Source organism: Carettochelys insculpta, chromosome 3 (assembly GCF_033958435.1).
Source record: "Carettochelys insculpta isolate YL-2023 chromosome 3, ASM3395843v1, whole genome shotgun sequence".
NCBI lineage: Eukaryota > Metazoa > Chordata > Testudines > Carettochelyidae > Carettochelys > Carettochelys insculpta.
Genome location: NC_134139.1, coordinates 149564667 through 149587576, shown reverse-complemented (window position 1 = coordinate 149587576; position 22910 = coordinate 149564667).

Below are 22910 nucleotides of genomic sequence, written 5' to 3'. Positions count from 1 at the left end.
AAATTTGCTAAGAGCATTCTGAAGTATAGAACTATATATTGATGACAGCTTCATTATTAAAAGAATTATAGAAAACTGGGAAGTTTTGTCTCAGCTACACAACACTGCCCTGAATATATTCTCTCTTTTGGGATATGCATATTTAAGAAAGTTTAGGGCTTCCTAACTAACTAGGTGAATTCTTCTCAATATCATAAACAAACTATTTTAATTAAAATGACCCAAAAGTCATTGACCATTTGGGCAGATTACATACATGCTTGCCCAAGAAGGGCACATGAGCTGATTTTCATTGACTGGCAGGCAGGAGCTCAGCCCCACCCCACCTCTGCCATCACTATAGGTGAGCTGCCAAAGTTTGGTCCTTCTTCTGAGATTGAATATCTCATGTGAGATGGTGAGAAAAAATTGAAGTTTTACATGGCTCAAGGATATGTACTCAGCCTTTTACACTGAGCCACTGAACCTGAGCATGTTCGCATTCCAGCTTGCTAAATCCACTTTGTCTGAAGCATGTCTAACCATGTTGTCCCCATCCTACCTACTCTGAAATCTCCCTCAGCTCTGTATGACAGTCTGTCTCAGCAGAAACCCCTCCTTCCACCCATTGACACAAATTGATTTATAGCTGTAGACAGCCTGTACTCTGCACCTTGCCACGTTACCTTCCCTCCCTTCTCTGGGGCATACAGAGGACATGGCAGCGGACTCAGGGAACTGCAGGATTGATGCACTGTTGCGTGAGTGCCACTCTAAATCCCCCTCCTGTCAACACACAATTGCCTTTCACCCCAGTTTAGCACTTTAAACCTCAGCTAGATACCCAGCTAGGGACACAGGCTAGCAGGTTGGTGCCACTTGCAGTCAGGCTGGTAATGTACCCTCCTCCCCCAGCCACCTTCCATTTTGCAATGAGGACACAAGCTAAAATCTCTTGGGGGCAGTTGATAGTCCTCCAGCCTCTTCTCAACAATACCCAGAAGTCAGACAGCGTCTTCCACAACCCACCGGGGAAAAGCTGAAGCGGCTCAGCAGCATGAGGAACTGTAAGATGTGCCCCCTGAATTCTTAGTGATGTACAAGTGACTGCACCACCAGGGAGGACTCCATAATTCAGCTGCTCACAGAAGGGGTGGCCTGACCTAAGTATTCTGACCTGCATGCTGTTCACCCATGTTAACACCGTGGTGAAGACATGCCGTTAGGAGGGCCTGGGTATGAAAGGGCATTCCATGAATAGTAGCTGGCACCAGAAACTCCTCAGCCAACATGTAGGATTGAAAAACTTAAAATCACTGGGCTGTTAACAGATCCAATTGAAAAATCTAAGTCTCTCTTGTGCAGTAGTTGCAGTACACCTCTGAATGGATTGTGGCTAACACTAGTGCTACGGCTAGTCAAGGTGAAATGTTAGTGGGACTGATGCAAACAATAAGAAAAGCATCAAAGCTAAAATGAAAGCAAACTGCTATTGACTGAGACATACACAGAGCTCACTGTTCATGTTGTGGATTGCAAGTCTACTTTGAGACTTTACCCTGAGCAGATCTGTGTGTTGCTACCTCACTTACTTCTACAAAGGCAATACATTGTCACATTAGACAAGTTCTTAATGTCAACAGGCTAAGACGGCACAATTTATTTTTGGCACAGGAGGCTAAAATTATGCAATTTGGTACTCCATTTGAGATCAGCTGGGAGCCACGGCAAGTTTGTTCTTCAGGCTGAGGACATAGTTTTACAAACTTCGGTGGAAGCCACATTTCTACCCTGCAACTGGATAAAAAAGGTAATCTAATTTATGAGAAATAATTATTTTTGTGGCTTGTCATAGGTCTGTGTCAAGCCCATTCCCTAAATGTTGCTCTGTCATCACTGCTACAGACTGGTCCAAGCAGAGACATTCAAATATTCATCTAAAACATCTGTGAAGTCAAGGGTTTTTTTTCCTCTGTAGAAACATTTCAGACCCACACTCATCATCTCAAAATGCACCCTTAAAAATCCTCAACCATATGTGGACTTCAGTTCTCACACCTCTCAGGAGAATACACATGACTGTCAGAGTTAGAACTTAAGATTCACTGTTGGTTTTAATTACCACTTCCTCTTTCTCAGTGCGTGTCTTTACTTAGCTGCTTTTCAAGGAAGTTTTATTTTCCACTGTACAGTTGGTTAGTTGGGTACTAGATAGAATGGTGAAAGATTGTTGTTGTTAAGACAGTGGACTTTTGAGAAGGGGGTGTCAAAAAGACATGAGTATTTTAATGTTAGCTTTGCCACACACTGCTAATGTGGCTTTAATCTGTCAGCATCCTCCATGTACAAGGAGACAATACTACTATTTGTATTGCAGTCCTGGTGAAAGGCACAGTTGGAACTGGAGTTCTATGGGGCTGGTTGCTATACAAGCATATAGGAAGACATGATCCCTGCCTGGAAAAATTTACAATCCACTTGAAGGGTGTGTAACACTTATGGTTATGAAGCCAAATTACATGCACAGCTTGAACAAGTTCAAAGCCCCTTCACACAAGTTGTTTTAATAACTACTACACTCTAACCCCAACTGCCGCTCAACCTGGCATCATTAGGTAAATAATTTCTTCTGGTCTTCTGAGAGAAATTGATCTTGAGGAGGGATTTGACAGTGAAGACAGACAGTAGTGGTGGAGGGAAGACCAATTCATTAATGATTGTGAGGTATTGTGAAATGACAGTATTGAATTCCATATAAAAGTCTTTGTGTAAAACTGATTGCCTGGTCAGGGTAATGTAACTCAAGCTACCTGGAACCATAGGGGAAGACCACAGGGGAACTCCAAATGGTGCCGAATATATCAAGCCACCTTTTCAGCAAACACTCTCAAGCAAATCATACCATTTGCTTGGTAGTTGTCAAATACATGACTCAAGGTCTGAGGCCTAATTTCAAAAATTTAGTAGAAATATATTGTGGGTTTGGGCCCCAATCCTGAAAATGCTTACTAACAGACCCAGTCTTTGTAGGATCAGGACGTTGTGACCACCTCCCTGTGATGGGCCAGAAAGGCCCCATCCTAACACACTTCTTCGCTATGGCTGGTATACAGCAGCAACTACAATTTCACCTAAGCTGATCCAGTGAACTGGCTACATCAGGAGTAGCAAAATTTATTGCAGTAGTGCCTCCTTCATATTTATAGATAGGGAAGCAAGTAGCGATATGTTCAATGGCTTGTCATGGAGAAACACACTTGCACCCTAGGTTGTCCTTATTTTTCTAACCAGGCATTAGATGCCTACCTCTACCAGGGTTGGTTTGAATTTGATTCAGAGTTGACCAAGATGACCATGGAAGGTCAAACCCAGGATCCTGCACAATGTGCTTATTTTTAAGGTCTCATTTAACTCAATCAGCTTGCCAAGCCTCTTTCTGATTGAAGCCTGAGGCCAAGTGAATGTTCCCAGAAAGGCTAGTGGGAGTTATCACTTTGTGAGGGAATATTATTAAGGCCTTGTCAGATAGAGAAGCATCTGTTTTCCTGGATTTGCTGAGCTTTGCAGAATGTCACAGCATTGTATGTATTGGTAGGGGAGTGATGATAGAACAGGGAGTCATGGTGTTGGAGTCAACATAAGGGTTCCCCCAATTCACTGCATCACTGTATTCAGGTAGGTATCCACAAGGTGCATGTAGCTGCAGCTGATCCATATTAGTGCACAATGGTCAGCTACTGAATACACAAGTGCTATTAAAAATGTTTGCAACACTGATGCTGGTGCCCCCGTTGGTTGTACCTGCTAATTTCTGAATTATGTTGGCTCTTGGTGTTTATCTTTGCAGCTACTTCCTCAAGATGATCGTGGCAGGTGAGGGTGCAGTTGAGCTCACTCTGAGATTTGTTGGAATGTAATAGCATCACCCATTTTTACCACTGAAAACTACTTTCAGTGTGTTTAGGCACTCCTGTTATCAACAGGAAATGTGCTTACCATCGTTTTTCCAGGGCTTGGTTTGAGTATCCCCAAGTGCAACAAGGCAACTGGACTAGATGGAATCCCTGCCAAAATCTACAAAGGCAGGCCATAGCTCCACAAACAACTCCACCTCCTGATTCTCAAGATCTCAGACAGGGAGGAGATGCTGCAATTTTTCAGAGACACTCTGATTGTTGGGCTCTTCAAGAAGGGCAACAAGTTGGACTGTGAAAACTATCGAGTCATCTCCCTCCTGGCAATGGCAAAGAAAATCTTAGCTTGAATCCTTGCAAACCTACTCTTACCACTGTCAGAAGAAATTCTCCCAGAATCCTACAGTGGCTTCCAACCATTCCAAGGAACAGCAGATATGATCTTCACTGCCCAGCAACTGCAAGAAAAATGTTGTGAACAAAACCAAGCCTCATACATGAGTTTCATCGACTTGACCAAAGCATGCGACTCAGCCAATCATAGCGCCCTGTGGACAGTCCTCTCAAAGATTGTCTGCCCCCAAAAATTTATTAGCATCTTGAGGCTGCTTCATAACAACATGACTGCCACAGTACTGAGCAACAGTGGATCCCAAAGAAACCATTTTGAGGTCAAAATGGGAGTCAAACAAGGCTGAGTCATTGCCCCATGACTATTATTCATCTTTATTACCATGAGCCTTCACCTCATTAATGGCAAGTTTCAAGAGGGTGTGAAGGTTGCCTATAGAATGAATGTGAAGATCTTCAATCTCAGGAGACTGATGGCTAAAAGCAAGACCGCCATGACCTCGATCATGGAACTCCAGTACATGGATGACAACAGGGTTGCCGCTCTCTCTCTGTTGTAGCCCTTCAGACCATCTAAAGTGCCTCCTCTGAAGCATATGAGAATCTTGGCCTCACACTGAACATCAAAAAGACCAAGATGCTCCACCAATCCTCACTGATGGGACAATCTCATGTACCTTCTACTGACGACAACGGCGATCTGCTGGAAAACGTGGAGTACTTCCCATAGCTTGGTAGTCATCTTCCTGCTAAAGTCAACATTGACGTGGAAATTTTCCCCACCTGAGAATATGGATCTTTGTGAGCCAGGACATCTATCCTAAGACAAAGCTCCTTGTATACCATGCAGTGGTGGTTCCAATACCTCTGCATGCTTGTGAAACCTGGACAACATACAAGCATCATTTGAAGGCACTTGAACAATATCACCAGCACTGCCTCACAAAAATCCTAAGTATCTCTTGGGAGGCTAGGAGCATGAACACTAGTGTCCTGGAAGAGTCGAACATGTCCAGCATTGAAGCCGTTATCGTTTACCAACAACTTTGATGGACTGGTCAGATGGTTCAGATATCTGATTGGTGTCTTGTGGTTCAGTTGTCTGACCAGCGCCTCCCAAAAGAGATTTTGTTTTCCAAGTTGGAGGAAGGACAGAGGAGCACTGGGGGCCAGCAGAAGCTATGTAAGGACATGCTGAAGGCACACAGGAAAAGGTGCAGCATCGGTGTGAACACTTGGGAGAACCTTGCCCGAGACTATCCTCAGTAGAGAGCAGTAATCCATGAGGTGGTGGTACAATTTGAGAGGTCTCATCACAACACAGATGAGGAGAGACAGAGACGAAAAGAGAGTAAAAAGCTGCTCTGGGCCACTCCAACAGCTACCAGCACCTGTCCCTTCTGTGATAAGATTTGCGGCTTCAGAATCAGGCTGATCAACCATCAATGGACTCACAAATAGGAGGGTGACATGGAGACATCCTACGTGTTATTGAGGGACCGCCAAAAGAGGGAGAGTCATAGTTTGGAGGGCCTCAGTTCATGTTTTCTCAATGTCATGGCGGTTGATGCTTGGATAATCATGGTAAGGTCATCTGCATATTCAAATTTTCATGATTTAGTTGGAGGTATGTCATAGAATCATAGAGCTGGAAGGGACCCCCTTACTTTCAGATGAAATTTATTTTTAAACAGCATCTTTCATAAAGCGTATCAGAAAACACTTTAAAGCGTTTTTTTTCTCCATGATTTGACCAACAGGGAGAGTACTTGATCTCTGTTATACTTGCTTTAGTTGTTCCACCTTTCCTTCAAAGTGTTTTAGTGTGCTTACACTGGATAAAATGGCAATGGTCTATAGATGCTATAGCGTGCTTTCCCTTTTGTTAAACTTTTATGATTTGCTATCAATAAAGGTCTGGTTTGGCTCTTGCCTAGTTTCTGTTTCTACATAGAATAACATTTTGAAAGGAAATTATCCATATTGTCATGGCTTCATTTCATGTGAGAAGGGTTCTGTTGTGATGATATTGCAGATAAACTATGAAAAGGCAATTCCTGCGGCAGTCATTTCTAGTTAAGCAATTTATTGCAACTACAACAAATGGAAAATACCACTATTTATAGTTGCAGATAAAGCAAAGGGATTAATTAGAAATTATTTTATAAGGCGTCCATGGCTTTGTTTTTAATTATTTTAATCTCAGACTCATAACAACTTTATAAGATGTATTTGCTTTGAAGTAGTTTAATTACAAATGGACTAGAATAGCTGAAGGCTCTCAGAGATTTCTTTTAAGACTATGTCAACTAAATTATTTCAGTCTAGCATGCTCATGTACTTTTGAGCTTAAGCACAGTTTTTACTTAACATACACAATAAATATGCATGCCTGAGGTTAAATATTAAAATATGCAGTTTAATGTTTATTGAAATGGAACCCCTTGGAGGAGTTTCACATCCAGTAATTGTATAAAACTCTACTGCCCTCTTCCTATGAAGATCACAAAGATGTTCTTCTTTTGCCTGGCCATATACACATTTTTTTGGGCAACAACAGTTCTTCAGTCAAGATGAAATTCATTCCTGTTCAGGGCTCAGCCCAATGTCTCTTCATCACTCAAGCACCCAAACGGTGGGACTGGCACCCTCCATGTTTATTTTTACCCCCCCGGGTGTGGACTCTCACCTAGACTTTCAGATGACAGCAGATGAAAGTCAGACTTGTCACATGAGGAACGTTTTGAATCTCAGGTACAATGGTGTGCTACTGTAACCACCCACAGACAGACTGGAACCGGCGGTGCTTAGCGCACCAGCCTCTACAACTGGAGCTAAAGCCAGCTGGCTCTCACTTAAGGCTTTAAAGGAGACACGTTTCTCTCGGTGTGTGGTCTAGGTGCCACTGCATGGGACAGTGTGTGGGTTACACTACTACCAGACTGCTCATACCTGGCTGGCATTCTTTCAGATGAACTCAGAGCATGTCTGCGTGTACAGTGCAGCAGCATGCTGTACCGATACAATGGCACTGCGACAGAACATCTGCTGAAGATGCTCTGTGCACACAGGTGAGAGCTCTTTTACTGGCGTAATAAAACCCCTTCTGCTAATGGCAGAAGCTATGTCAACAGTAGCAGCTCCTTCGCCAACACAGTGCTGTGTGCACACAGCCTCACCTTCTTCTGATTTTGCAAATAAGAAATGCAGTATATTTGAAGAGCATAATGATGCTTGTTCTATTTCTGATTCTTAAGGTGACCATATTTCCTTATGCTATGAATATGAGACACCTGGTAAAATTCCTCATAGTCAAGCGAGCTCAATGGCAAACAATCAGCTCTAGCTAATACAAACGTTCAAATCAGCACCAAGTTGACTGAGCTGGGTAAAAAGAAATACTGAGTAGCTAGAGTCTTTATTTACCTCCTTGTCTTAAAGGTTTCCCTGTAGACAGCTAGCTCCCTCTCTCTCCCGCTCTCTCTCTCTCTCTCTCTCGTCTTCACTTCTCTCAGATGAGGATGGCTGACCGGCCTGACCAATCCTCCCTGCTCAATGCTTTCCACCTGGCTGTGTCCCTGGGAGGGACCCGACTCTCCTGGTATCTGGTGCTGTGTCTTCTCGGAGCAACATGCAAGGGTCTCACAAGGTCACAGGTCTTCTTCCAGAGATTAGTGTCAGGATGCGTGTCAGAACATGGCCAGCAGCAGCCTGTCAGCACTGTGCAGGAGGGAAGGAACAGGAGCAGCGTCCAGCCCGTGGAAAGGCAGCTAACACCTCCAGGCTGCTGTTAGCCCCTGACACAGCCCAGCCAGTTCCTGTTCTCTGGCTACAGCATGGCAGGAAGCGATTAAGCCCTAAGGATGCTGTGTGCAATAGGCCACAGAGAACCTAATTGCTGGGGTTTCAGCCAGCCAGGTCAGAGAAGAGGCTCAGCAGGGGACAGCACCGAGACAACAGAGCAGCCCCACTCCGCCTGGGGGCAGGACTCAAGGTGGGACAGTGGGTGAAGATGGTGCTAAGCCCCTGCCCAGGGGGCAGGTGTGGAATCTGCAAGGTTGGTGCACAGACAAGTTGGAGATAGCTTCCCCCTCACCACTCCAGAGCTTAGCTGAACAGTGGAGAAGCTACCCTGTGCCAGCTCTCTGCAGGGCTCTGGCACATGAAGGACTTGGCTTCTCCTGGCCAGCGTCCTGGGCCAGAGGGTCATGAGCTTTCCATTGGGCCTAGCCCAGCCAGAATCAGTGGCAGGAGGAAGGAACCTGCCAGGTAGGCTGTTGGTAGGTTGAGTACTGGTTCTCCACACAGTGCTGGGAGCAGGGCATATCCTGCCAAGGGGGATATGGAGAAGCAGCTGGGTTGAGGGGCTGAAGGGCACAGCAGGGAGAGGATGGGGGTTGTGGGAAGCATGGAAAGGGCTGATGGATCGGCAACAGGGTTGACCTGTAACCAGCCACCACCTGCCCACTCTCATCAGCCACCTCATCAAGCAACCCGTGCTGGATAGAAATGGGACAGGGGGTGTGGGGGAGCTTGCTAGCCAAGAGTAGGCACACAACAGGGACTGCACTGATGGACCAGCCTGGGGAGTGGTTGGCCCTGCAGACTGCAGCTTTGCTTGACTACCTCCTTGCATGCCCATCCCATGGTCAGCCCCTGGACCCCACCGCTCACTGCTGGTGTATGGGCAGATGGAAAACAAGGATCTGGCCAGCAGTAGGCCCTACCAGTACTGATGGGAGTGGGGGAGGCAGAAAATACAAGACGATTTGTTAATTTTCAAGAAAAAGTAGGAAAAGCTGAAGGGGGGGCGGGGCAGGCTTAAAAAGAGGTCTGTCCCTTTAGAAACAGGAGATCTGGTCACCCTGCTGATTCTGGTGTTCAATGTGAGGCCAAGATTCTTGTATGATTCAGTGAAGACACTTAAGATGGCCCAAAGGGCCGCAGGAGAAAGAGGAGCAACCATGTTGTTATCTGTGTCCTGGAGCTCCTTGATTGAGGTCATGGAGCTCTTGCTTTTAGCCTTCGGTCTCCTGAGATTGAAAAGCTTCTTATTCATTCTACAGACAATCTTTACACCATCTGGAAGCTTGCTCTCAATGACGTCAGGGCGATGAAGATGCAGAACGGTGATGGGGCAATGATGCAACCTTGTTTGACTCCCATTTTGACCTCAAAGGGGTCACTTTGGGATCCACTGGTGCTCAATACTATGGCAATGATGTTGTTGTGAAGCAGCCCCAAGATGCTAATGAATTTTTGAGGCAGCCAATGTTTGAGAGGATGGTCCACGGGGTGCTACAATTGACTGAGTTGAATGCTTTGGTCAGGTCAATGAAACTCACGTATAAGGCTTGATTTTGTTCATGACATTTTTCTTGCAGTTGCCAGGCTGTGAAGATCATGTCCACTGTTTGTCGGAATGGCCAGAAGCCACATGGGACAATGTCATGTACCTTCTATTGAAGTCAATGGAGAACAGCTGGAAAATGTGGAGCACTTCCTATACCTTGGAAGTCATCTTTCCACTAAAGTTAACATTGATGAGGGAATCCAGCATTGTCTGAGCCGTGCAAGTTCTGCTTTAGCCCGCCTGAGACAAAGGGGTCTTTGAGAACTGGGACATCTGTTCCTAGACAAAGCTCCTTGTATACTATGTAGTGGTTGTTCCAATGCGACTGTACATGTGAAACCTGGACAACATACAAGCGTCATTTGAAGGCACGTGAACAATACCATCAAAACTGCCTCAGGAGAATCCTAAATATCTCTTGGGAGGATAGGCGTGCAAACACTAGTGCCCTGGAAGAGCTGAACATGACCAGCATTGAAGCCATTATCATTCATCAACAACTTCACTGGACTGGTCACGTGGTTTAGATGTCTGATTAGCGCCTCCCAAAACAGATTCTGTTTGCGGAGTTGAAGGAGGGACAGAGAAGCATTGAGGGCCAGCAGAAGTGATATAAGGCCATGCTGAAGTCACACATGACGAAGTGCAGCATCAGTGTTGACACTTGGGAGAATGGTAATTCGTGAGCGGGTGGCACAATTTGAGATGTCCCATCACAGTGCAGATGAGGAGAGGTGGAGAAGAAGAAAAGCATGTCAAAAACTGACCAGAGCCCCTCCAACAGCTACCAACCCCTGACCTTTTTTGTAATAAGATCCACAGCTCAAGAGCTGGGCTGATCAGCCATCAATGGATTCACTAATAGGAGGATTACATAAAGACATCCTACACCTTATTGAGTGACCCCAGCCACTGACTCTGATATCTGACATTTTTATTTTACCTAATGTGACTATAATAAGCACTCATTTCTCCTGTGGAAATGCAGAGACTTCCAGAGCTATTGTAAAAATAAAATCAATTATTGTTCATTTACCAATATGTCAGTCAATGTTAAAAGTAGGTTCTCTCATCAATCTAATTTTGACTTTTGGTAAGTTTGGAAGTAAGAGCTAGCTGATTAGTCTATTACTTTGCTGAAGCATCTACCTTCCTAGAAGCAACTATGTAGGTTAGAACTAGTTGGAACTGGTTTTGTTAACTTCATTGGAAAAGGTTAATTGGCTGGTCATTTCAAACTGTTTGTTTAGCCTTGGTTTAAGCTACTGGCTGACACTTCCATTATGCTCCAAACCTTCTGCTTTGTGACGATACACTTAGTGTTTGTTCAAAAATAATTCTGGGAAACCTGGGGACCAGAGGAGGAATTTTCTAAATTGCAAACATGCAACTCTCCAGCCCGAGGACAGTCTCTAAAGACTCCACTCTACTTTTAATGATAAAGACAGTCTCCTGCAGCTGACTCAACCGTGGATGATCACATCTTGATCATGTTATCAACTCCTGATTTTGTCCACCACCGTTATCACACTGCAGCTGAGGCAGTGAGGAGCAGCATTCACTGCTGATGTCCTTAGCTTGAAAGAGACATCTGATTCTGTAAAAAAACATCAAAGGTAATAGGAGAAGCTCCTCGTATGAAGTGAGCCAATGCTACACAAAGTAACAGACTGAGTTGCAGAGCTGACAGCAACAGGATCTTATTTTGCATAGGTGCATGTGCTATTCCAGGTGATGTGGGCTGCATGTTTTGTTTTCATTTTCACCCATTTTTCCCCATGCGGGTGGGTGGGCTGGGACATATTTGTTAATGATCTCTTATTAGTATAGGTCTAATTAGCATAATGTTAAGTCATTTACTTCAGGGCTTAATTTCATTCATGCTAAGGCCCCCTTATGGCTCCTTGGCATTGCATAGGGGCTTAAAATAAGTGTAAATATAATTACCTGACTCCCAGGTCCCTTTACACGGCCAAAGGGTGTAAAGTAGCCTAGTGTAAATGAGCGGCTGTTTTGAGTCTTGGTTAGTTTGAGGAGGCAACACCCAAAATCCGGGAGTCACATTGTGGGGCGTGGTGTATCCTAAAATAGGTTTCCATGAGAGTAGCCTGGAATGGTAGAGCTGGAGACGGTGGGTGGGGGGGACAGCAGCATGTTTGTGTGTTGGCTTCCCTGCTCACATAGTTTCTTGGGGATTTTACATAAGAAATAAACATTGAATGTATTACCGGGGAGAATAATAGGGCATGCTCTGTCCCTAGCTTCTGATGCCCTAGTCACCTAAAGGCTCCACTGAGTACAAAAGCGGGGAAAATACAGCCCGTGGGCCAGATCTGGCCTGCCAAAGCTTCAGAAACAGCCTGCCACGATCCTCACAGATCCTCCCCTCCCCACACCATTGGCACATTGCACAGAGATGCACGTAGCCCCTGGGGCTGGCCACTTTGAGTAGCATGTGGAGATGTGGCAGACAGAGAACCTGCCCCAAGGTCTCACTGGGCTGCCACCAGGGAGCCACCTAGGTAAGCACCTCCCAGCTAGGGCCTCCACCTGGTACCCCACTCTCTCCTGCATCCCAATTCCCCGCCTCAGCTCATAAACCTTCTGCACCCTCTCCTGCACCTCTGCGCCAGGTCACAACCCTCTCCCAGAGCCTGCCCCCACCCTTCCTACACTCCTCCTCCAGGTCAGAATCCTCTCCTACACCCATACCCCCTCCTGGACTTTGCATCCCCTTCTGCACCCCAACTCCTTGCCCCAGGTCACCACCTAACACCTCCATACATCCGCTAGCACGCATCCCCCAGGTCACAACCCTCTTCTACACACAAGCCCAGGACTGTTCTATCCTGCTTATAAAAGGAATACAGTATCTAAAGTAAAACAATACAAAACAGCAGAAATGTAGCACTTTAAAGACTAACAAAATTATTTATTCAGTGATGAGCTTTTGTGGGACAAAAACCAAAACCCATGGCAGTAATTTAAGAACATATACTCTGGGCTGGACTGCAAGGACAGAAAACTCTGTGAGTACACATTAATACTGTGAGTTCACAAGACAGCACTTAGTATATGAACTAAACCTTCAAGGCTCTTCAAATAGTTCTTATACTAAATTATGTGTATACTTCTAAATGAGTATGCCACACACATTGCAGATTGCCTTCAGAGGGTGTTGGGGGAGGGCTGGCTCAATAGGGGAGAAGGACAGCACAGTGGTTTGAGCATGGCCCTGCTAAACATGGGGTTAGAAGCTCAGCCCTTGAGGGGGCCAATGAGGGATCTGGGGCAAACAAAGGGAGGGGGGAAACAAATTTAAAAATCTCTCTCAGGAATGGTGATAAGTACCGCTGTGAGGGCAGGGGACAGACTCAGTGACTTGTGGAGATCCTTTCCAGCTCTGTGTCTTAAGCACATCTTTATATTATTATGCCTCCAAAAATGGTTCACATTTTCTATCTCCTAATGCAAAAAGTTTTGACTCATTCTCTGTGTGGGATATATTATAAGACTGATGCCTAACTGGTGCATATGTTGACTTACAGGGCACCTGCCTTTTCTCTTTGAATTTGGTAGTGTTAGCAATAAGCTACACGACTGTGGTGCTACTGCTGCAATGGGGTATTTTAGTTAAAGGTTTTCAAAGTGATCCCGTTTGTCTTACATGTTGCATGGGCTGTAGCACAGGCCAGCCAACTGGAGCTTTTAAAGAACAAAGTATACCTCTTGATAATACATGGTGCAAATAATTGGAAATAAAAGAGAAATATTTAGCTGGCATACTTCAGAACTGATGTTAAGTGGATTCCAAACCTCAGGGATAGTGCATCAAATCCAAAATCAGAAGAAAGCAAAGGTCCTAAAAAACCATGAAAGCAATTTCAGGAGTCATAAAAGAGGTGAGTGAGGCTGTACTTTGACATGTTTATTAGTTTACCACAAACAATCACTCAGCCATGGACCATGAAAACCCGATTGAGTTACGGGAGGAAACATGGGGAAATTTTTGCATTCACAATATAGTGCAACAGATATTATGAATCACATTGCAACAGAGCTGCAGCAATAGGTTACCATTGTGAATCATTTCAATTGCCTTATGGAAAGCTCTGTAACATTTACAGGCAGCCATATAAAAATGAACAGGAACTCAAGGACACATAGCCAGAGGTAGAGGCCCAAAATTCTATGCAGGGGGTGAATCATGGATGTACACTCCGTGGCTAGTAGTTTGGGGAGTGAATAAGCTCTATCATGTCATTTAGGACCTTGATTGGTTTTTCAAAAATACTCCTTCTGAGGCCCTGCGAAATGGCAAGGAAAGGCAGACACCTGAGGGCTTTGCAGCCCTTTTAGCAAGCGTTTAATTCCTCTGTGACCTGGCACTGATGTATTATGTGATCTGTGAGATGCCCAATGTCTCAGTGAGTCTTCTGACTATTCTATGATTAGTCCTAGGGATCAGCATTTAGTGAAATGGACTATTAGGATGTTCGCCTGGGTCCAGGTCTCACCCAGGGACAAATATGAGCAGGCTTTAAAAGCTAAAGACTTGGAAGAAGTAAAATCAATTACAATGAAACCAAAATTAACAGTATGAAAAAACGCATTCAACCAGAGATGACCTCTTGACAGATCTCAGCATTTAAGATTCACATAACAACCATCAAATCCAAGCATGTGCCCTGCTGAAGAACAAGTGAAAAGACAGTTGATGCTTCAGTGCAAATAATGAGCACAGTACCAGTGGAACCAGTGACTGCACAGAAAACCCTGACTGTGCACCTGAGGACTCGGAACGTTGTATGATATTCATGCAGAGTTTTCCATGCAGTGCTGCCAAGTGTGAAAGAAGGGGGAGGGATAGCTCAGTGGTTTGGGCATTAGCCTGCTAAACCTGGGGTTGTGAGCTCAATCCTTGTGGCAACTGATTGGGGCAAATAGATGGTGCCTGGTCCTACCAAGAGGGCAGTGGACTGAACTACATGACCTACCAAGGTCCCCTCCAGTTCTAGATGTGTGCCTCTAATTACAATTATAAAAAAAGTTTCCAGCCTGTGAACAACATTACGAAGAGGAGACAGCAGTGTTGTCAGTGTCAAATATTGCCAATGTGACCCTGATTGGTGTGAATGAGCATCCCAATTGCACTGGTTGACTCAAAAAGTATCTTGCGTCATAGCTGCAAAATCACCCTTCTGCCAACGGCAGAAAGTCTGGCAGTTCAAAGCCCAAGCTTCAGATCCCCCAGCTGTAATCTCTGTGCCCACTAGGCATGTGCAGAATGTCTGTGGAGCTAGGCCCATTGGTGTGTTTGTTCTTTTGGGACTGTCCAAGGTTTCCCACAGTACTCACATTATAACCTGCATAATCTGTTTGCCTCAGAGATTCTTTTCATCTGTGCTATTTACAGAACTATCAGTCATCAAAATGAACTAACAATGATCATCCTGTCCTAACCCAATTCAAAACAGAGGTAGCTCTGCACCCTTAGTGCCTTCCCTGGCACTCGCCAGCCTGGAACCCCGCCTTGGACAACAAACTGCAAGTGAGGTGCAGAAAGGGGATGGGGATAGCGGTGTCTTAAAGGACCACTCATCTAGTGGACTTTCATCCTACAGGTGGGAGACTGAGGTAAAGAACTACTGTGAAGCAGTTGCTTTATTCATAACATGAACACTTGTGCCTCATAGATGCAATGTTCCCTCTCCTCTTAGTAAATGTGGGGGTTTCTCTTGGTTACATGTGGATTCAGTGCTTCTGAGTGGGTGAGTAGTGCCTGCGAACATACTGGCGGGGGCAGTAGTTCATAGATTCTGAAACCAGAGGGACCATTGTGGTGATTAAGTCCGGCTCCATACGTAACACAGAACAGCTCCAAAATAATTCCAAGAGCATATCTCTTGGAAGAACGTCCGTACTTTCTTCTCACCTAGCCGATTAACACAGCATTGCTGAGGTAAGTGAAGTAAGGTTTTTTCCTCTCCTTGGAAAATAAAAGGAAATTGTATATGGTTTATGCAAATGATCATATGTTTGGAAAAGGAAGGGAAAAAATTTGTATTAAAGTCTGAGATTCAGTGATTCAAAGATCACACAGAGCTTGCGGGTGGAGAACACTTGCAGTCCTGTCCTTTGCTAGAATAAATAAGGGGGAAGGCAAGAGTTGGGGTGGGGCAGGGATGATGGTAGGTGAGGGTGCTGGGGCAGGCTATGGCTTGGGGTGGGGGTGTAGGAGGGCAGGGGCTGAGAGGATGGGGCCCCTTTTGAGAAGGGGTGGGGTTGGTGTGGTGAGGGCAGAGGGTTCCGTGTGGGGAAGAGTCAGGGCAGAGGTTGAGGGTGTAGATGTCACAGCAGGGGTTTGGTTGGTGGTTCAGGGTGGGGGTAGTAGTTGACTGAGGGCAGCAGATGGGGGGCTGAGGGCAGAGGGTTTGGTGTGGGGGGGGTCAGGGCAGGGGTGGGAAGTCACCAAGTGGGGGCTTCTGACAGGGGGTTGGGAGATCTCTGGGGTTCCCAGGATGGCTGCAGTGGTGAAGGTGGAGCTGGTCCTTAGGGAGGCAGGACCCGGCATCTCCTCGGAGGGGTCCAGGTCACGGTTCCTGGGTGGGGAAGGCTGGGACTGGGCTCCTTGCTGGAGGGGGGCCCCTTCCCCAGCATGAATGGGGGAAGGACAGGGCCAGAGTCATGGTGCCTTTGCCAGCAAGAGCAGCTGTGGGGAACACTACACATGCAACTCTTTTGCCTGGCCCCAGCACAGCAGCAGCAAGGGAGCCATGGCCGTGGCTTTTTTTGCTGGTCCTGGCACAGCTACAGGAGTGAGGGCTGGGGCCAGAGCAGCAGCTTTTCCCTCTGGTGTCGACATAGCGACAGCAGGGGGGCCGAGGCCAGGGCTGTTTTCCCGTCCCTAGCATGAGCATGGTGGAGGGGCAGGGCTGCGGTTTGTGGCTGCAGCATCTCGGTGGAGCGTCTAGCTGTGGAAGGGCAGCAGAGCTCCCCGTGCATGGTGCTGTAGCCAAGTGCCCATGGGGAGTTAGGGCGGAGGGGCACTTACCTCTTCTGGCAGGGTGGAAAGCCCAGACATCACATGGCCACTGTGTTCCTGCTGTGGCTGCCCTCAGCGGTCACTCTGCTGTATTGCTCCATGTCCCTCCTGGTGGTGGCTCCTCCCTTCCCATGTTCTGGGAAATCCTGGGAATTCAGGTTTACCGCTTTCCAGGCACAGCCAAATCCTTCCACTGGTTTAAGTTAGGGTCAGAGGGAGCTGCCTACCAAATTTCATGGTTGTAGCTCTTACAGTTTAAGAGTTCTTGAACCAATGGAGGACTTGCAGTCAGACAGACAAACACACACTCTAAAATATATGCTAGATGCAGTGATGGAGAACTGTTGATATGTTGTCCCATTGGCTAATTACCCTCAGAGTTCTAATTTTATACCTTATTTCCAGTCTGTATTTGTCTAGCCTCAACTTCCTGACATTGCATCACATTCCTCTGCTTTACCGAAGAGCCCATTATTAAGTGTTCCAGCCCATGCATAAACTGACGGACTAATCCTCTCAATCCTCTATTTGTTAAAATTAATAGATCAAGCTCCTGAAGCCTATCACTGTAAATCGTGATTTCTGTTGCTTTAGTCTTTCTTCTGGCTCTTCTCTCAACCCCCTCACACTTTAATCACATCCTTCCTGAACTGCAGGCACCAGAACTGAATACATTTTGCAGCTGCAGTTGCACCAGTGCCAGGTACATTGGTACAATTTTTGTACCAACTCCATACTTTATTGTGTAGCTAAATCTCGATCATTTTCTTGGAACCTTTTCAGTCTCTACATCATGTGCTTTTAACCCTGTATTGTCTTTTGATACAGAAACCTTGTAATTTCTTTACCATTTTCTTATTAACTTTGTAATAAGTCTCTTGCTTGAAAGACAAATCTGTACTAAGTCTTTGGTGATAGCTCTCTACTTAATGGTTTATGAAGGGTGAATGAGAGGTGTGGAAGGCAAGCAGCTCCAATAGCAGTAGCAGCGGGGTGCAGACTAGCACCAGATCTAGGGACCACACTGACCTCTCAAGTGGGGAGGACCAGACACACTGATGGCTTGGCCGGAGTACAGGGGTGGGCGGGAAGGTGTCAAAAGTAAGCACCTTCCTTCAAAAGCAGATTCAAAAGGACTTCTTTGAAGATGAACATAGCAGCACTGAGGCAGCGCCCAGAAGAAGGCACTAGGGATGACGGACTGGCCCAGCCAAGAGTGCGTAAGTTTTTGCATATGCATGGGATGACTAACTGGTGTAGATCTGCATGACAGAGAGGCCACTATAAATCTAAGGTGTCTTACAGAGGGAACCTGGGTCTCACCTTGTCAATATCGGAGCAGCATCAATCCCAATTGGCAGAAGTCCAGCTCCACTCCTCCCCCATCTAACTCACCTGGTCAGTGAAGTTAGGGGGAGCAACTAGTTATAACAACAAGGGTGAGTGTGCTTGTGTGTGAGTGCATGAGTGTTACACCATATACATATATCACTACTTTATTCTATGCATTACCAGCAAATGTGTCATTTTGCCTTATCACGCTGCAAAAGATTCTGCATAATTCTCTTAAGTTCAACAGCCGGTGGTGGATTTATGTCTTCTTCCAGCTCACAAAAAAAAAGTTAATTCATGCATGTAGGACCAAGAATTTATGCCTGACGGACCAGTGATGATTCCATGTTTACAGTTATGGTTTGAGTTCAGCTAGGCAGCTTTTAATCCATTTGATATGGGTCAGGTTAATTTTGTTTTCTTCTGGTTTTGCAGTCAGAGGGGTAAGAGGTATCACTGCAAAGCATATTATGATTTCCTTTTTTAATAAACTTATAAGCTCACCAAAAGCTGATAGATAAATTGACAGGCTCTATTTCCCATAAACCCACACTGATTAGCATTACTTATATTATTGTCCTTTAACTCTTAACAAATGGAATTTTGTTTCAGCCACTCTGTTATGAAGTATGGGATGAATATCAGACTAAAAGGCCTTCTTCCAGTCTTCTAGAACTTCTCTAGTGTTCCAAGAATTGTTGAAAACCAGCACTAATGGTTCAGTAATCTCCTCAGCCAGCTCTTTTAAAACTCAAGTTATCTAGAATTGCTGACTTGAAATTGTCTAACTTCAATAACTGTTGTTTAACCTCCTCCTGACATACTCATAGAATCTAAACAGTGTTTATACAATGGTATCATCTGTTTCTACCAAATAAAAACCAAAAATTTAACACTTTGCCTTTTCTGTATTATTGATAATTCTACCATTTCCATCTAGTAATGAAGCAATACCATTGTCAGGATTCTTTTTATTATTAATATACTTAAACTCCTAAATACAATTAATGCTGCTGGCTGGCGATTTCTCCTTGTATCCCTTTGTTTCTTTTATTCTTTTTATTTTTTCAACCCTGATCGATTTTTCTGACAGATAGTTACTATCATCTTCCCCTTTTCATTCTATACTCTATCTGTAGACATATTTTATAGCTGCCTGCAGTTCACTTCAAATCAGGTCAGACTTTTAATTAACATAGCTTTCTTACTCCAACATCGGAATATGACTTCTGGGCATCTAGTAAAATTACCAATGACAATTCACATTTTTTCTGATAAAAATGCTCTCTCACAGCTAATTTGCCTCAGACCTGGTTTCTACTTTGTTTAATGTTCAGTTTAGTTCACTCGGATTTCTGGGTGAAGGTTCAAGCTAAGTTTTATTTTATCATTTTAAGAGGACCCCTGAGATGCCAAACACAAGCCCTCTGTTGCTGCCAACGCCACCTGGCACAAAGGTTACAGTTACATTCTTTTATGGGAAGGTAACTATTGGCTTCAGTGGAGTTTTGCAGTGCATATTTACACTTACATAAGTCAGAAGAGAATCAGGCTCCTGTTTTTACTTACACACGTATTTTAAATATTGTCCTCGCTATTTATGTTTAACTCTTTTTAAAAAACAGCCTCCAGGCCTGTGGGATTTCTGACAGCACATAAGAGGGAGAGGTGTATGTTGGATATTAGGAAAAATTATTTCAGCAGGAGGGTTGTGAAGCACTGGAATGTGTTACTGAGAGAGGTGGTGGAATCTCCATCCCTAGAGGTTTTTAAGTCCCATCTTGACATAGTTACGGCTAGAACGATTTGGTGGAGGTTGATCCTGCTTTAGGCGGGGGACTGGACTAGATGACCTCCTGAGGTCCTGTCCTGCCCTAGAATTCAATGATTCTATGATCCTGGTCCTCCATTTGTAACACTTTGGAATTAAACCAACATTAAAGTAATTCAAGAATGTTTAATTCATGCATTTCCTTCTTCCCTGTAATATGCCCAGGAACTGTGCTGAACTGTAGCATTAGCTCATAAATGGCTAAAACTAGAATCTGTTAAATAGCTAGACTTTTAGCCATTCCTTCAATATATCTCTTACTTTTGTTTGACTAACAGACAGAGGAATAGCTCTTGATCTCAAATACACTGGTATGAAATCCTGGTCTCACTAAGGTCAATGGGAGTTTTGCATTGACTATACTGGGGCCAGGAATTCACACACAGGGCTGGATTCTACATGTTGCTGAGCACTTCAGCCCAATCTATCAAGTTGCTAAAACTCAGGTTTAAATGTAACTTAAGTTAAGCACATGAACAACCCTATAGGATTATCATCATGCTTTAAATTAAGCACGTTTAAGAGCTTTGCTGGATTAGCCAGCGTGCTTAGCATCTTGTAGGACTGGGCTAGCTCAGTGGTTTGAGCATTGCCCCCCCCCCCCCAAAATCAGGGTTGTGAGTTCTGCCCTTCAGGCAGCTGTTTAGGGATCTAGGGCACGTAGATTTAAAAAAAAAAAAGTGATAGTAGTTGATCCTGGCAAGAGGGCAGGGGAGTGGACTCTATGACCTCCTGAAGTCCCTTCCAGCTCTATGAGAGGTGGATTGCTGTATGTTTTGTTACATTTTTATTGATTATAAGATCAGGATGTAATCCAAAGGATAAGAAACAAGAGGGTGTAGCCAGACAAAGTCTCCCCCTTACAAGCCAGCTTGCTCGTTGCCCACCCCGACTGAGGAGCACACAGGGCACGGAAACGGCTGCTGACAGCACAGTCTGATGCCCTCATTGAGGCCCAGATATGCTGGCTTATCGTGACCCTGAGAAGCAGAAAGTACAGCTAGAAGGCTAACAGGCCAGACTGTCAACAAGAGGGGGGGGAACCCTCAAGAAATCACCCCAGCTGGCATTGATCAATATGATGCACACACACACACAATCACCCAGAAGGGGACGTGCCCCGCCCGCACAAAAGAATGTCCTGTACTCCTAAATTGCTTATCTCTTGTCTTACAAGTGCAAACTAAGTAGAAATGCCCTTGTAACAAACTGGTGTCACAAAGACAGACCAGTATGATCTGGCACCATAGATAAGAAAGAGAATACATAACCCAAAAGGGGTATAAAAGATGGTTCCAGCAGAACTCTAACTTTGAGTGCATCTCCACCAACTACCTGCTGGTCGGGTCAGGTGATTGCCTCCCGAGGTCCACAGCTGGGGACGCCCAACCTCGTATTCGTCTTTCCGTGGAATTGAGTGACCGATCCAGCTTGGCTACGCTGGTATCGAGAGACGCAGAGAGGGTAAGATACACCCATGCTAGGTCTCTGACTTTTTTTTGTGCACAGCTAAAGAATTAGAGCTCTGTAACTAGATGTCATTGTGCCAAGATATCGTGTTAGATGATAACAGATATCTTTGTATTGGATTGTAACGTAACTTGTTAACACCTGTACTTTGCTAGCATATAAGAAGTAAACAATAGCCTTTTGTAACCGCACGCTTATAACTGTAGCTTAATAAACTTGTAACTAGTTAAGATCCAAGCCTAACTATTTTGTTAACCCTTTTGTCACTGCAACACAGCCGGCACAACAAAAGAACTTTAACCATTTGGTTACAACAGCCTGGCCGTAGGTAAGAGTGCTAGGAGCTGCCTGCTCTAACAGGAAAAAACTGGGTTGCTTAGGACCCAGGGGAATCCGTCAGCCTGTCTTGGCTGCTTGCAGCGACCAGCTCTCTGCTCTTGTAGTTTTAAACTTGGATGATAACAAGGGCATAGTTGGTACCTCACCGCACATTACCTGGCCACCAGCTAACAGAGGGTAAGTGGTCTAACTAAAAATAAATCTGACAAAAAATTAAAAGAAAAAGAAGATCTGTGCCTGTTAAAGTACTGTATCATGTAGGGGTAGGTCTACACAACACAGCTATTTCAAAGTAACAGCCATTACTTATTATCATTATGGAATAGCTTATTTTGGAATAAGGCTGCTGCGTAGACATACACTAGGTGACTTCATCATAGATTAGCTACTTTTGCACACTCCACAGGACCTAACCACATCAACCACACCATCAGGAGCTCATTCACCTGCACATGTACTAATATAGTATGTCATCTTGTGCAGCAATTCCCCTCTGCAATATACATTGGCCAAATTTTACAGTCTCTGCATAAAAGAATGGACACAAATCTGATGTCAGGAATGGTAACATACAGAAACCTGTAGGAAAAACACTTCAATCTCCCTGGACACTTGGTAACAGATTTAAAAATAGCCATCCTGCAACAACATAATCTTCAAAAAACACTCCAAAGAGGAGCTGCAATTAGTTTGCAAATTTATCATCAACCAAGGATAGAACAGAGACTGGGTGTGGTTGGCCAATTACAAAAGCAGTTTCTTCTCTCTTGATCTTTGTACCTCCACATTAGCTGCTGATAATGGGCTACATCCTCCCTGACTGAATTGACCTGGTTTCTCCTCTCTTTACGTTCACACCTTCTCATTAGCTGCTGCTAACGGGCCACATCCTCTGTGACTGAACTGACCTTGCCAACTCTGGTCCTCCTCTTGACTAGGACTCCCTCCTTTTCATGAGCCTACAAATTTGGGCCCTCCTTTGGAACCTCCACTCATGCATCTGATGAAGCGGGTCTTTGCCCATGAAAGCTTATGCACCAAAATATCTGTTAGTCTGTAAGGTGCCACAGGACTTCAGGTTATATAATGTTAGACAATGAAAGACCTGTCATCAAAACAGCTAAGTACACAACAATTCTCACACATGGCTATATTTACTTCACAGAACAGCTTTGACATACCAGCTGGATACTGAAATATTTCTCAAGACAACCTCACCTGTAACAACTAATTTGAAATTGCTTTGTGAAAACCGTTCAGGATGTCCGTATCTGCCAATTTATTTTTAATGTTAAG